The sequence below is a fragment of the Callithrix jacchus genome, chromosome 7 (assembly GCF_049354715.1).
Source record: "Callithrix jacchus isolate 240 chromosome 7, calJac240_pri, whole genome shotgun sequence".
Taxonomy (NCBI): Eukaryota; Metazoa; Chordata; class Mammalia; order Primates; family Cebidae; genus Callithrix; species Callithrix jacchus.
Window position 1 is genome coordinate 145,108,821 of NC_133508.1, and position 13,774 is coordinate 145,122,594.

The following is a 13,774-nucleotide window of genomic DNA, read 5'->3' on the forward strand; positions in this document are numbered from 1 at the left end:
TTAAACATAAGACCTAACACCATAAAAACGTTAGAAGAAAATCTAGGCAAAAGCATTCAGGACATAGGCATAGGCAAGGACTTCATGACTAAAACACCAAAAGCATTAACAACAAAAGCCAAAATAGACCAATGGGACCTAATCAAACTCCACAGCTTCTGCACAGCAAAAGAAACAGTCATTAGAGTGAATTGGCAACCAATAGAATGGGAAAAATTTTTTGCAATCTACTCATCTGGCAAAGGGCTGATATCCAGAATTTACAAAGAACTAAAACAGATTTACAAGAAAAAAACAACCCCATTCAAAAGTGGGCAAAGGATATGAACAGACACTTTTCAAAAGAAGACATATATGAGGCCAACAAGCATATGAAAACGTGCTCATCATCACTTGTCATTAGAGAAATGCAAATCAAAACCACATTGAGATATCATCTCACACCAGTTAGAATGACGATCATTAAAAAATCTGGAGACAACAGATGCTGGAGAGGACGTGGAGAAATAGGAACACTTTTACACTGTTGGTGGGAGTGTAAATTAGTTCAACCATTGTGGAAGACAGTGTGGCAATTCCTCAAGGATCTAGAAATAGAAATTCCATTTGAACCAGCAATCCCATTACTGGGTATATATCCAAAGGACTATAAATCATTCTACTATAAGGACACATGCACAGGAATGTTCATTGCAGCAGTATTTACAATAGCAAAGACCTGGAACCAACCCAAATGCCCACTGATGATAGACTGGACAGGCCAAATGTGGCACATATGCATCATGGAATACTATACAACCATAAAAATATGATGAGTTCATGTCCTTTGTAGGGACATGGATGATCCTGGAAACCATCATTCTCAGCAAACTGACAAAAGAACAGAAAATCAAACACTGCATGTTCTTACTCATAGGCGGGTGTTGAGCAATGAGAACACATGGACACAGGGAGGGGAGCATCACACACTGGGGTCTGTGGGGGGAACTAGGGGAGGGACAGTGGAGGGTGGGGAGTTGGGGAGGGATAACATGGGGAGAAATGCCAGATATAGGTGATGGGGAGGAAGGCAGCAAACCACATTGCCATGTATATACCTGTGCAACTCTCTTGCATGTTCTTCACATGTACCCCAAAACCTAAAAAGCAATAAAATATATATTTTAAAAAATAAAACTAAAAATAAATTATACATGTAAAGAAAAATCGCATTGAGACAAAAAATGCAAAGTCAAACTTGTATACAAATGTAAACAAGGGAGAAATAGTAAACAAACAAAATAGGCCATATAATAGTACACAGATGCTATAATTAAGTTCTAAGTTTGACTAACAGTATTTTGGTGATCAATGTAATTCAGAAAACTGGACCATTTTCACAGGACTGAAAGGAAAAATAAATTGTCAACCTAGAATATATTTTGATACCAATAAAAGTAGCATTCAAAATGAAACACACACACACAGACTTGCTCACACATAAAACGCTGAAAGAATTAATGATAAGTGAGCATATATATATATACCAAGACAAATGACAATGGAAGGTCTTCAAACAGAAAGAGATAGCAGTGGAAAATTTAAATCTACAGAAAAGAGTAATGAGTACTGAAAATGGTAAATATGTGGTTAACTATCAATTTTTTCATAATTTTCAAATATCTTTACCAATCGATTGCCTAAAGTAAAAAGAAAAACAATATGTTGTTGGGTTTAATACATCTCTAGAATAAAAATGTCTTACAGCACAAAGGCTAAAAGGAACCAGAAGTGTAAAAAAGTTCTGTCGTAGGCCGGTCGCGGTGGCTCACGCCTATAGGCGGAGGCGGGTGGATCACGAGGTCAAGAGATTGAGACCATCCTGGTCAACATGGTGAAACCCTGTCTCTACTAAAGATACAAAAAATTAGCTGGGCATGGTGGTGCGTGCCTGTAATCCCAGCTACTCAGGAGGCTGAGGCAGGAGAATTGCCTGAAATCAGGAGGCAGAAGTTGTGGTGAGCCGAGATCGCGCCATTGCACTCCAGCCTGGGTGGCAACAGCAAAACTCCGTCTCAAAAAAAAAAATTCTGTCGTAAAATTCTTCTATGTGAAGTGACATAATATCATTTGAAAATAAACTGTGATAAGTTAAAGGCATGAATGATAGTCCCTAAAGCAATTACTAAAATTTACCAAAACATAAAATAGTAACTATTAGGGAAAAAAGAAGATAAAATAGAATTATAAGAAATACACACGATCTATCCAAAAGAAGGTAGAAAGAAGAGGAAATATGGAGTAAAGAACAAATGGGATTCATCCTACACCATAGACAAAAATCAATTCAGAATGAAGACTTAAATGTAATACTTGAAAAGTATAAAATTCCTAGAAGAAAAGATTGGGGAAAATTCATGGCATTGGTCCTGGCAATGAATTTATAATTCTAACACCAAAAACGCAAGCAGAAATATAAAATATCGACAGTGGGACTATCTCACATTAAAAGATTTCCACACAGTGAAGGACACAAACAAAATGAAAAGGCACCTATGAAATTGGAGAATTGGAGAAAATATTTGCATCAATTTTCATTTTCATCAAGGGAATATAAAAATCCCGAACAACTATTTACCTAGTAAGAAAACTTAAAAGTACATGAAGCAAAATTGATAGAACAGAGAGGAGAAATAAATCAGTCTAAAAATATAGTTGGAGATTTTAAGATCCCTCTCTGATTAATTGATATAAAAGTTGGACAGAACTATAAAGACCTGAACAATATTATCAACCAATTTAATGCACATTTATGGAACAATTCACCCAACAGTAGAAGACTATGCATTCTTTTTATGTGCATGGAACATTTATTAAGATATATCATATTCTGGCCATAGAATGAGTCTCAATAAATGTAAAATGATTAAATTCATATATTATATGTTCTCTGACAAAAATTGAATTACATTGGATATTATTAATAAAAAGATATATAAAAAACACAAAATGTATGATTACTAAGTAACACTTCCAAATAATCCATGAATAAAAAAGTAATTCAAATGGAAATTAGAAAGTACATTGAATTGAATGAAATATCCTATTATGTCTGGAATAGAACTAAAGTGTGCTCAGGGAGAACTGTTTAGTACTAACAGCCTACATAAGAAAAGAAAGGTCTCAAACAAATGGCCTCCACTTTAAATTAAAGAAACTTTTTAAAACAGCAAATCCAAAGGAAACAGAAAAGTAATAAAAATTAAGCAGAAATCAATAAATTTGGCAACATATAAATAAAAGAGAAATCAATGAAATCAAAGACAATTCTTTGGACATTAATAATATTTATACATCTCTAGCCAATCTGATCAGGAAAAAAGAAGAAGCATCGCTATAGACATTACAAACATTAAAATGGTAATAAGGGAACACTGGGAACAACTTAATGCCAATAAATTTTAAAACTTAGATGGGATAGAAAATTGCCTCCAAGTCACAACGACTAAAGCTCACTGAAAAAGAAATTGATACCCTAAATAGCCCTATATATGTTTTTAAAGTTCACTTTTTAGTTAATAATGTTCTACCAAAAAACTTTGGACCAAGCTTGTTTACTGATAAATTCTACAAATCATTTAAGAAGAAATATTACTAATTATCCATAAAATATCACAGAAAATTGAACAGGAAAGAAGACTTTCCAGCTCATTCTGTGAACAACTAGGGGAATAGTTTGAGGCACATGGAAATGGAGATGCTTATGAGATATCTATAGAGGTGACCAATAGATCTCAGGAAGCAGAAAGGCTGAGTTTTGGAATGTATTAAATTATGACCATGTGAAAAGAAAGGTAAAATAGAGTCATAACAGGACTGAGAAAATTTTCTGTTTGATTTTTTTTTTTAAGATGGAAGAGATTAAAGTCTTATAAGGGCTGCTAGAGATAGGGGATTGAATACAGGAAAAGTTTGAATGAGAGACCATTTCCAGAAAACGTAAAAAGAGGCGGTTTTGTTCCCTTGCCAGTGGGGAGTTGTGACACCTTGGAGGAGAAGAGGCCTTCTGGTTTTTGGTGATTTCAGTCTTTTTGCGCTGGCTTTTTCCCGTCTTCATGGATTTATCTACTTTTGGTCTTTGAAGTTGGCAACTTTTGGGTGGGGTCTCTGAGTGGACATCCTTTCTGTTGATGTTGAAGCTATTTCTTTCTGTTTTTTATTTTTCCTTTCCCTCTACGGCAGGGCTGCTGGAGGTCCACTCCAGACTCTGTTTGCCTGGGAATCACCCGTGGGGGCTGCAGAACAGCAAGGATTGTTGCCTGTTTGTTCCTCTGGTAGCTTTGTCCCAGAAGGGTACCCACCAGATGTCAGCCAGAGCTCTCCTGTATGAGATGTCTCTTAGAATATATGGGGGTCAGGGAGCCACTTGAGGAGGCAGTCTGTCCCTTACCAGAGCTCAAGTGCTATCCTGCGACCTCTGTTGCTCCCTTCAGAGCTGCTGAGCAGGGACGTTTAATTTTGCTGAAGTGGAACTCACAGTCACCCCTTTTCCCAAGTGCTCTGTCTGGGAAGGTGGGCCTTTATTTATAAGTTCCTGATGGGCTGCTGCCTTTGTTCAGAGATGCACTGCCCAGCAAGAAGGACTTCATGACTAATACACCGAAAGCAATGACAAGAAAGGCCAAAAGAGACAAATGGGAGCTAACTAACCTTAAGAGCTTTTGCACAGCGAAAGAAACTATCATTAGAGTGAACTGGCAATCAACAGAATAGGAAAAAGTTTTGGCAACCTACCCATCTGGCAAAGTTGTCTCCAAAGAATCTACAAAGAACTTAAACAAATTTGCAAGAAAAAACAAACAACCCCATGAAAAAGTGGGTGAAAGATACGAACACACACTTTTCATAAGAAGACATTTATGCAGCCAATAAACATATGAAAAAAAGCTCATCATCACTGGTAAGTAGAGAAATCAAAATCACATTGAGATGCCATCTCATGACAGTTAGAATGGCAATCATTAAAAACCCTGGAGACAACAGATGCTGGAGAGGATGTGGAGAAATAGGAACGCTTTTACACTGTTGGTGGAGTGTAAATTAGTTCAGCCATTGTGGAAGACAGTGTGGCGATTCCTCAAGGATCTACAAAGAGAAATTCCATTTGAACCAGCAATCCCATTACTGGGTATATACCCAAAGGACTATAAATCATGCTATTATAAAAACGCATGCAAACATATGTTCATTGCAGCACTGTTTACAATAGCAAAGACTTGGAACCAACCCAAATGCCCACCGACGATGGACTGGACAAGGAAAATGCAGCGCATATACACCATGGTGTACTATGCAGCCATAAAAAAGGATGAGTTCATGTCCTTTGCAGGGACATGGATGAAGCTGTAAACCATCATTCTCAGCAAATTGACAGAAGCAGAGAAAACAACCAAACACTGAATGTTCTCATTCATAAGTGGGAGTTGAACAATGAGAACACATGGACACAGGGAGGGTAACATCACACACTGGGGCCTGTTGAGAGGTGGGGGAACTAAGGGAGGGATAGCAGGGGGTTGGGGAATTGGGGTAGGACAACATTAGGATAAATACTTAATGTAGGGACACAGGGAGGGGAACATCACACACTGGGGCCTGTTGAGAGGTGAGGGGACTAGGGGAGGGATAGCAGGGGGTTGGGGAATTGGGGTAGGACAACATTAGGATAAATACTTAATGTAGTTGATGAGGGATGGAAGCAGCAAACCACCATGGCATGTATATACCTATGTAACAGTCCTGCATGATCTGCACATGTACCCCAGAACTTAAAGTATAATAATAAAAAAAAAGAGGCAGCTGTAGATTTGAAAGAAAGTTTGGAGTCCAGATGTTTTTGCTCAAGCCTGTAATCCCAGCACTTTGGGAGGCTGAAATGGGTGGATTACCTGAGGTCAGGAGTTTGAGACCAGCCTGGCCAACACAATAAAAACCTGTCTCTACAAAGAGTACAAAAAGTAGCGGGTCATGCTGGCCGACACCTGTAGTCCCAGCTACCCAGGAGGCTGAGGCAGGAGAATTACTTAAACCAGGAAGGTGGAGATTGCAATGAGCCAAGATTGCACCACTGCACTCCAGCCTGGGCAACAGTGTGAGACTCCATCTCAAAAAAAAAAAAAATTTTAGCCTTAGACAAGAAACGTCTTTTCAAAACTCAAGGTTCAAGTAATGCCTTAGCTAGAGTAAATACTTACTTTTATTAGAACAGTGTTCCCCAAATACAGAAATAAAAATCACTGTGGATATTTTTATTTATTTATTTATTTATTTTGAGATGGAGTTTCGCTCTTGTTACCCAGGCTGGAGTGCAATGGCGCGATCTCGGCTCACCGCAACCTCCGCCTCCTAGGTTCAGGCAATTCTCCTGCCTCAGCCTCCCGAGTAGCTGGGATTACAGGCACGTGCCACCATGCCCAGCTACTTTTTTTTGTATTTTTAGTAGAGACGGGGTTTCACCATGTTGACCAGAATGGTCTCGATCTCTTAACCTCATGATCCACCCGTCTCGGCCTCCCAAAGTGCTGGGATTACAGGCTTGAGCCACCGCGCCCGGCCCTGGATATTTTTAAAAATTTAATTTCCAGGCCGCACCTAAGAGAGTCAATGACAGTAGGTTTGGAATAGTGCACAAGACTCTCTTTTTAATGAGTGCCCCATGAAATTCTCATGTTGAGGAGACTTTGGGAAATACTGCCAGGATACTAATAAATGGGCCATAGAATATGCAAGTTTGTAACATTAAGGGTTAACTAAAAAATGACTAGACCATTTAAATAAGAGGAACTCAAGCAAATAAGAAGCAAGGCCTTATGAGATTGTCACAAGGCAAAATAACTGGCTTTTTCAGTTTTCTGCCTGGGAGCATGAAGTTATTTCCACGAAAATGTAGAGCATCCATAAAACTTGGCAAGACAACAGCAGAAGTCCCAGTGAAAAGTAGCTCCTTGAGTCTGTTTTTTTAAGTGGGATTCATGTGAATATTTCTAAATTTCTAAGTACCAAATATGACCTCAAGCCAAAATAATAATGTTCATTTTTATCATGCATTCAGGGTTCTGTATTTAATAGTCCTTCTTGTTAGACTTAGCATAATAATATTCAATGTCCCAGTAATTGAATGAATTGTAATTGCATGCAAGCTGGATTAAAGAAAAGTAGTCATAACAGCCTTAATTACAAATTCTGACTTTAAAAATCTTTTTACATAGACTAAAACTTTCATTTGAGAAGGTAAGTTGAAATTCATCACAATACAGTTCAATTTAGTGGTGACTCACCATGCCACCTTACCCTCAAAATCAATGTCGTCTCCTTCTTCTTCTTTTCAAGACTGAAACACTGCCTTTGCAATATTTTATTGCTCCATAATGTCTGCAAGTCCCTTACAATGAAAAGGAGAAATTAAAAACAATAAAATGCTACCTCTCAATAGCATTGTTCTTCACTAAAAATCCAGACATTTCATTCCATTCAATTTGTTACACTCTCCTTAAGCAAGCCTTACGGATTGACCCCTTTTAAGAGAAAACATGCTCTTCCATAGCAGCCAAGTCTAAAAAGCCCTGGTGCACTGGTTTCTTTCTTTCAGAAGACAAATTTTCACTATCATTGTGACCAAAACGAAAGCTTTTTCCAAAGGCATTGCAAATGTCCTTTTTCTCTCTGCAGGGAAGACTGGTCTTTATGAAATCATAGCAGAAACTATGTGTTAGTGTTGGGATTAGTTTGAGTATTTTATTTTTCTCCTCAAGACTCTGTTGAAGTTAATTAAGCAAAGGATACAAAAAAGATTCCCTAGGTCTCTGTTTGACTAAATATCAGAAGACATTCTCTAAAATAAAGTGGAGGAAAAAAATTACCCATTGGAAGGGATCTTAAAGTTTAACTGGCCAAACTCTTAATTTTACACACAAGAAAATTGAAGCTCCTTAATATATAAGATGATTGACCCTGGTTATTACCTTCCCCAGTAATTTTAGTGATCACTTTGATTGGTATTAGTATTTTCACCAAATCTGCAATTAGCAGAACAAAAGAGGCATTTCTGAGGTTCTATATGGAATCAGACTTTAAAAACTTTCTTTGCTAGACCATTATTTAAACATGCATTTCCTCAAGAAGTGTTTGTGAGCCTGTCTAGGTTTTTCTTTGTTTGTAATCAGTCTTGATTTCTATCTCATAATTTTCCTACATCATTTATCCAGAGCAGAAAAGGAGATGGTGATGGTAACATGAGGTAGACTGCCATGAATTTTTTCAACCTGTTAATTAGTCATGGTTTGACTACACAAAATCAGAGTAAGAGGTGGCAAGTTTCCCAGTCTCATACATCAGAAAATGTTCTTGCAGCTGAGAACTGATACTACCAAAAGTTTATAGTGAGATTTGAGTCCATTTTTAAGAAAACCAGACAATGAAACCTATGAGGGAACTGAAAGTTTACTGATGTAGTAGACAAAATCAAGGATATCTGCTGCAGACGGAAAGCCCTGGCAGGTATCTTCTGTGCTACCCTCTAATGACAGTCAGCCAGAGAAGTTGATAGTAGCATCCAACAGAAATTACACCCACTTCAGAGACCAGGAGAGTCAGGGAAGAAAGTTCTCTTCTTCCCCAAAGCTGTCAGCTACCATCCAGGTCTTCCTTTACCCATCTCATTTCTGTTAACATCTCTTTAAAGGCTCTCTTTCTTTCCTTTTTTCTTTCTTTTTTGAGACAGAGACTCACTCTGTCACCCAGGCTGGAGTGCAGTGGCATCATCACAGCTTACTGTAGCCTCAACTTCCTGGGCTCATGTGATTCTCCCACCTCAGTCTCTTGGGTAGCTGGGACTACAGGCATGAGCCACCACTTCTTGCTTATTTTTTGGTACTTTCTTGTAGAGATGGGTTTTCATCATGTTGCCCAGGCTGGTCTTGAACTCCTGGGCTCAAGTGATCTGCCTGCCTTGGCCTCCTAAAATGCTGAGATTACAGGTGTGAGCCACTGCACCCAGCCCGAAGGCCCTCCTAACCAATATTGGCAAGAATAAAGAATCTAACTCTGTTCTTAAGGGGACTTTATAGTGCCCTGATTATTGACAAGGGCTAGGGCTCAGCAAAGCTTCAGGTCATGTACAGGCATCTTACTCGAAAATGAGAAGGGTTTACAGCAGGTATTTACTGGAAACCCCTCTCTAGGCAGTGATGAGGACAGCTGACTTCGCTTCCCCACAAAGATATATGATGGTTTCTAGTGAAACGCAAGTATGGTCTCTCTGAATGCCTTGGCTCAGCTTCCAGAAGGCTTCCTGCTGTTTGCCAGTCTCTCTGTTGCCTTCTCTCCTCACGTTATACATTTCAACACAGGTTATAGTGTTTCCTAAAAAGTCTTTTCACATCATTCTCCTTTTCATTACCCAGGAAAGATAAAATGTGGGGAGGGAGGTGGGCAAGGTAATTTGCTTCTCCCTTTGCTCCCTTTCCAGTGCATACACTCTACTCCCCTCATCCCTCTAGGCCCTTGATTTTCAAGAATTTGCTCTATGAAATGTAAATTTTTGTTAAAAATTCCACCACCCAGACCAAGTAACGGAACGAAAACAGAACCCAAAAGGAGCCCTTCTGCTCCTCTAGTCACTGTCACCACAGGGGTAACTAATAACCTGACTTTTAACACCACATATTGGTTTTGCCTCCTTTTGAGCTATATGTAAATGAAATGATATAGTATGTTCTCTTTTACTCATGGTTTCTTTTTCTTAATATTCTTTTTGTGAGATTTACCGATTTCATTGTATGTAGTCATAGTTCAAGAAACTACCTTTGAAGTCTAAAATAAGTTTATTAACTGTTCCATTTGTATTTTTAATGCCAATCTGAAATCTCCCACTGTCATATAGATATTTGTCCTAAAAAGAGGACAGATTGGAATAGTCAAAGACATAAAGAACAAAAGTTAACATTTCCAGCTCTTATTGTCAAAAAGGTACAATTTTTAAAACACTAGTTTAATGTGTTTGGGAATATCTCCACAGTATACCTAATTCTGCTCTGTTGCTTTTTGTCACTCTGCATTAGTTTGTAGGTGAGCTTCATTTCAATCAGTTGAAGTCCTGATATTAAAAAAAAAGGCCCTTGTCCTCCACTTTCAGGAAGAATTTATGTAAGATTGGTAATATTTCTTCTTTAAATGTTTGGTAGAATTCACCAATGAAGTCATCTGGGACTGAAGTTTTCTTTTTAGACCACACATTTAATTTATTTAATAGATATAGAGTTATCCACATTGTCTATTTCATTTCAGTGAGCTTTGGTAATTTGTTTCTTTCAAGGAATCTGTCCATTGTTGTCTAATTTATTGGCATACACTTGTTTATAATTTTCTTATTTTCCTTCAAATGTCTATGGGATCTGAAGTGATATGTGTTCTCTCATTCCCGATATCAGTCTGGCTAGAGGTTTATGAATTTTGCTATTTTTCTCAAAGAACCAGTTTTGGGTTTTATTTAATCACTACTGTTTGCTTGTTTCTTACTTTTAATCTTGTTTTTAAATTTTCCTTTTCCCTGATGACTTTGAGCTTTATTTTATCTCGTTTCTCTAGTTTTCTATGTAGAGCTATACATCACTGATTTGAGACCTTATTTATGATGTAGACATTTAATGCTATATATTACCCTGTAAGCATCACTTTAGCTATATATCACAGATTTTTGATGGGATGTGTTCCCCTTTTCATTTAGATCAAAATGGTTTGATCAGTTATTAAAGGCATAATAATGTTTTATGTCATAAACAACTTAATGCCAGTAAATCCAGCTGAAATGAAATGGATACATTTCCTGAAAGACACCAACTACCACAGCTTGCTCAACAAAAATAGGAAGCTGAAATAGTCCATGATCAATTGAAAAAAAATGGAATTTATAGCTAAAATCTTTCCCACGAAGAATACTCCAGTCCCAGATAGTTTCACTGGTGAATTCCATTAAATGTTTAAGGAACCAATTAATACCCATTTTATAGAAACTCTCCCTAAAAGTGAAATAGGTGGAAACATTTTCCAACACATTCTATGAGGCTACCATTACTGATACCAAAACTAGACAAAAGATATTACAAGAAAACTGCAGATCGACTTTCTTCATTAACACAGGCCCAACAATTCTTAACAAAATTTTATCAAATTCAATCCAGCAATGTATAAAATGAATAATACACCACGGCCAAATGAGCTAACCTCAGTAATGAAGAAAAGTTCATTTAATATTTAACAATTAATGCCATATTCTATATTAACAGACACAAAAAGAAACAAGAAAAACCACATGATCATCTCAATAGATGTATACAAAGTACTTGACAAAATTCAATATTTATTTATGATAAAATCTCTCAACAACAAAGAATAGAAGGGAGTTTGCAACCTGATATAGCATCTAAGATATTTCATAGTTAACATCATAATTAAAAGACATTTTACATCATACATGTAAATGACCTAATGCCTTTCTTCCTAAGATTAGGACTAAAGCACGAATATCTGTTTTATCTGCTTTTATTCAGCATATTACTGGAAGTTCTATCCAGTGCAATAAATAAAGGTAACAAAGAGCCTAAGTTGAAAAGAAAGAAGTAAAACTATCTGTATTCTCAGAAGATATGATTAGCTATGTAGAAAATCTTAAAGAATCTACAAAAAAAGCTGCTAGAATTGAAGTGGGGACTTTAGCAAGGTTGAAGAATACCCGGTCAGTATACAAAATTGATTGTATATTCATATGTTAGGAACAAACAACTGGAAATGGAAACTTAAAAACCAATATGATTTATAATCACATCAAAAAACCGTGATATACTCAAAGATAAATTTCGCTAAGAATGTATAAGACTTTCACACTGAAAACAATAAAACATTGGTGAAAAAAACTAAAGAATGCCTAAGAAGATGAAGTTATACATACACGTGTTGGAAGACTCAATATTTAAGATGATATTTTTTCCCAAGTTAATGTATAGATTCAATGAATCCTAATCAAAATACTTGCAGGGTTTTTTACAGAAACTGACAAGCAGATTCTAAAATTCATATGGAAAGGCAAAGGATCTAATCTAGCCAAAACTTTTTGAAGAAGTTTAAAATTGGAGATCTCACACTGTTGGATTTCAAGGCTTATAATAATGCTATGGTAAGTATGAGAGTGTCATATTGTGTATGAAGAGATATAAAAATCTATGGAACGCAAAAGAAAGTTCAGAAATAGCCTGACACAAATATGGCCAGTTGACTCTTTGCAAAAATGTCAAGGTAATTCAATGACAGAAAAAGTCCTTTCGACAAATTGTGCTGTAATGGTGGAATATACATATGCAAAAATGAGCTTTCACCATGGCTTCATACCATAAACAAAATTAATTTGAATTGGGTCATAGACATAAATTTAAGACTAAAAGTACGATGCTTCTAGAAAAAAATGAATGAGAACATCTTTGTTGCCTTGGGATAGGCAAAGCCACTGTTAAAAGAAATGAAAATGCAAGCCACTGCAATTACTGAAAAAAAAAAAACATTTGCTAAATGTCTATTTGATAAATAATTTCTATCTTTATGTGTCTTTATATATATGGATCAGAAGACTCAATGCTTTAAAAATACCAGTTCTATTCAAAGTGATCTATATATTCAACATAATTTTAGTTAAAATCCTAATTTTTTGTTCTATATCTTAACAAAATGACTTTAAAATTTGTATGGAAGTACAAAAACTAGAATAGTCAAGACACATTTGTAAAAAAAGAGTATATATGAATTTATGAATATAAATATATATATTCTTCATATATATAATGAGTTTTTCAATAAATTATATAGGGACAATTGTTTCATCATCTAAAAAAGATGAAATTGTATGCCCACATTGCATTGTATAAAAAAATCCATTCCAACTATACAACTATAAAAAAGAATGAGATCATCTTCTTTGCAGAGACGTGGATGGAGCTGGAGGCCATTATCCTTGGCAAGCTAACACAGGAACAGAAAACCAAATACCACATGTTGTCACTCATAAGTGGAAGCTAAATGATGAGAACACATGGACACATGGAGGGGAAAATACACACTGGAGCCTTTACAAGGGTGGAGGTGGGAGGAGGGAGAGGATCAAGAAAATCACCTAATGGGTACTAGGCTTAATACTTGGGTGATGACATAATCTGTACAACAAATCCCATGATACGAGTTTACCCATGTAACAAACCTGCACTTGTAACCCTTAACTTAAAAGTTTAAAAAAATCCATTCCAAGTGGAGAAAAATGAATGACCTATATCTATGCGACAACATGAATGTATTATTAGAAAACATAACTTTGAGTGAAAGAATAAAGTTACCAGGCAAATATATAATTGGATTGTATTTATATAAAATTCAAAATCTGGCAAAACTAAGTAATGTACTACTTAGGGGTACATAGACGGGTATAAAACATCCAGAGGAAGCATGGAAATGATCAGTGTATAATTCAGGATATTTATGGGTTACTGCTCAGTGAGGGAAGAGCGTTGCCATCAGTATGTGGCATATAAAAGGCCCTGAAAAATAGTTATATCTCTTGCTCTTATTGTTCTGTTCATAGGTGTTCATTTTTTGCCTATTAGCATGTGCTTGTTCATCTGCAGTAAACCTTGTGTATTTTTTTTAAATTAAAAATTACAGATTTCAAGGACCTAAAACCAGGTATTTCTATTCAATA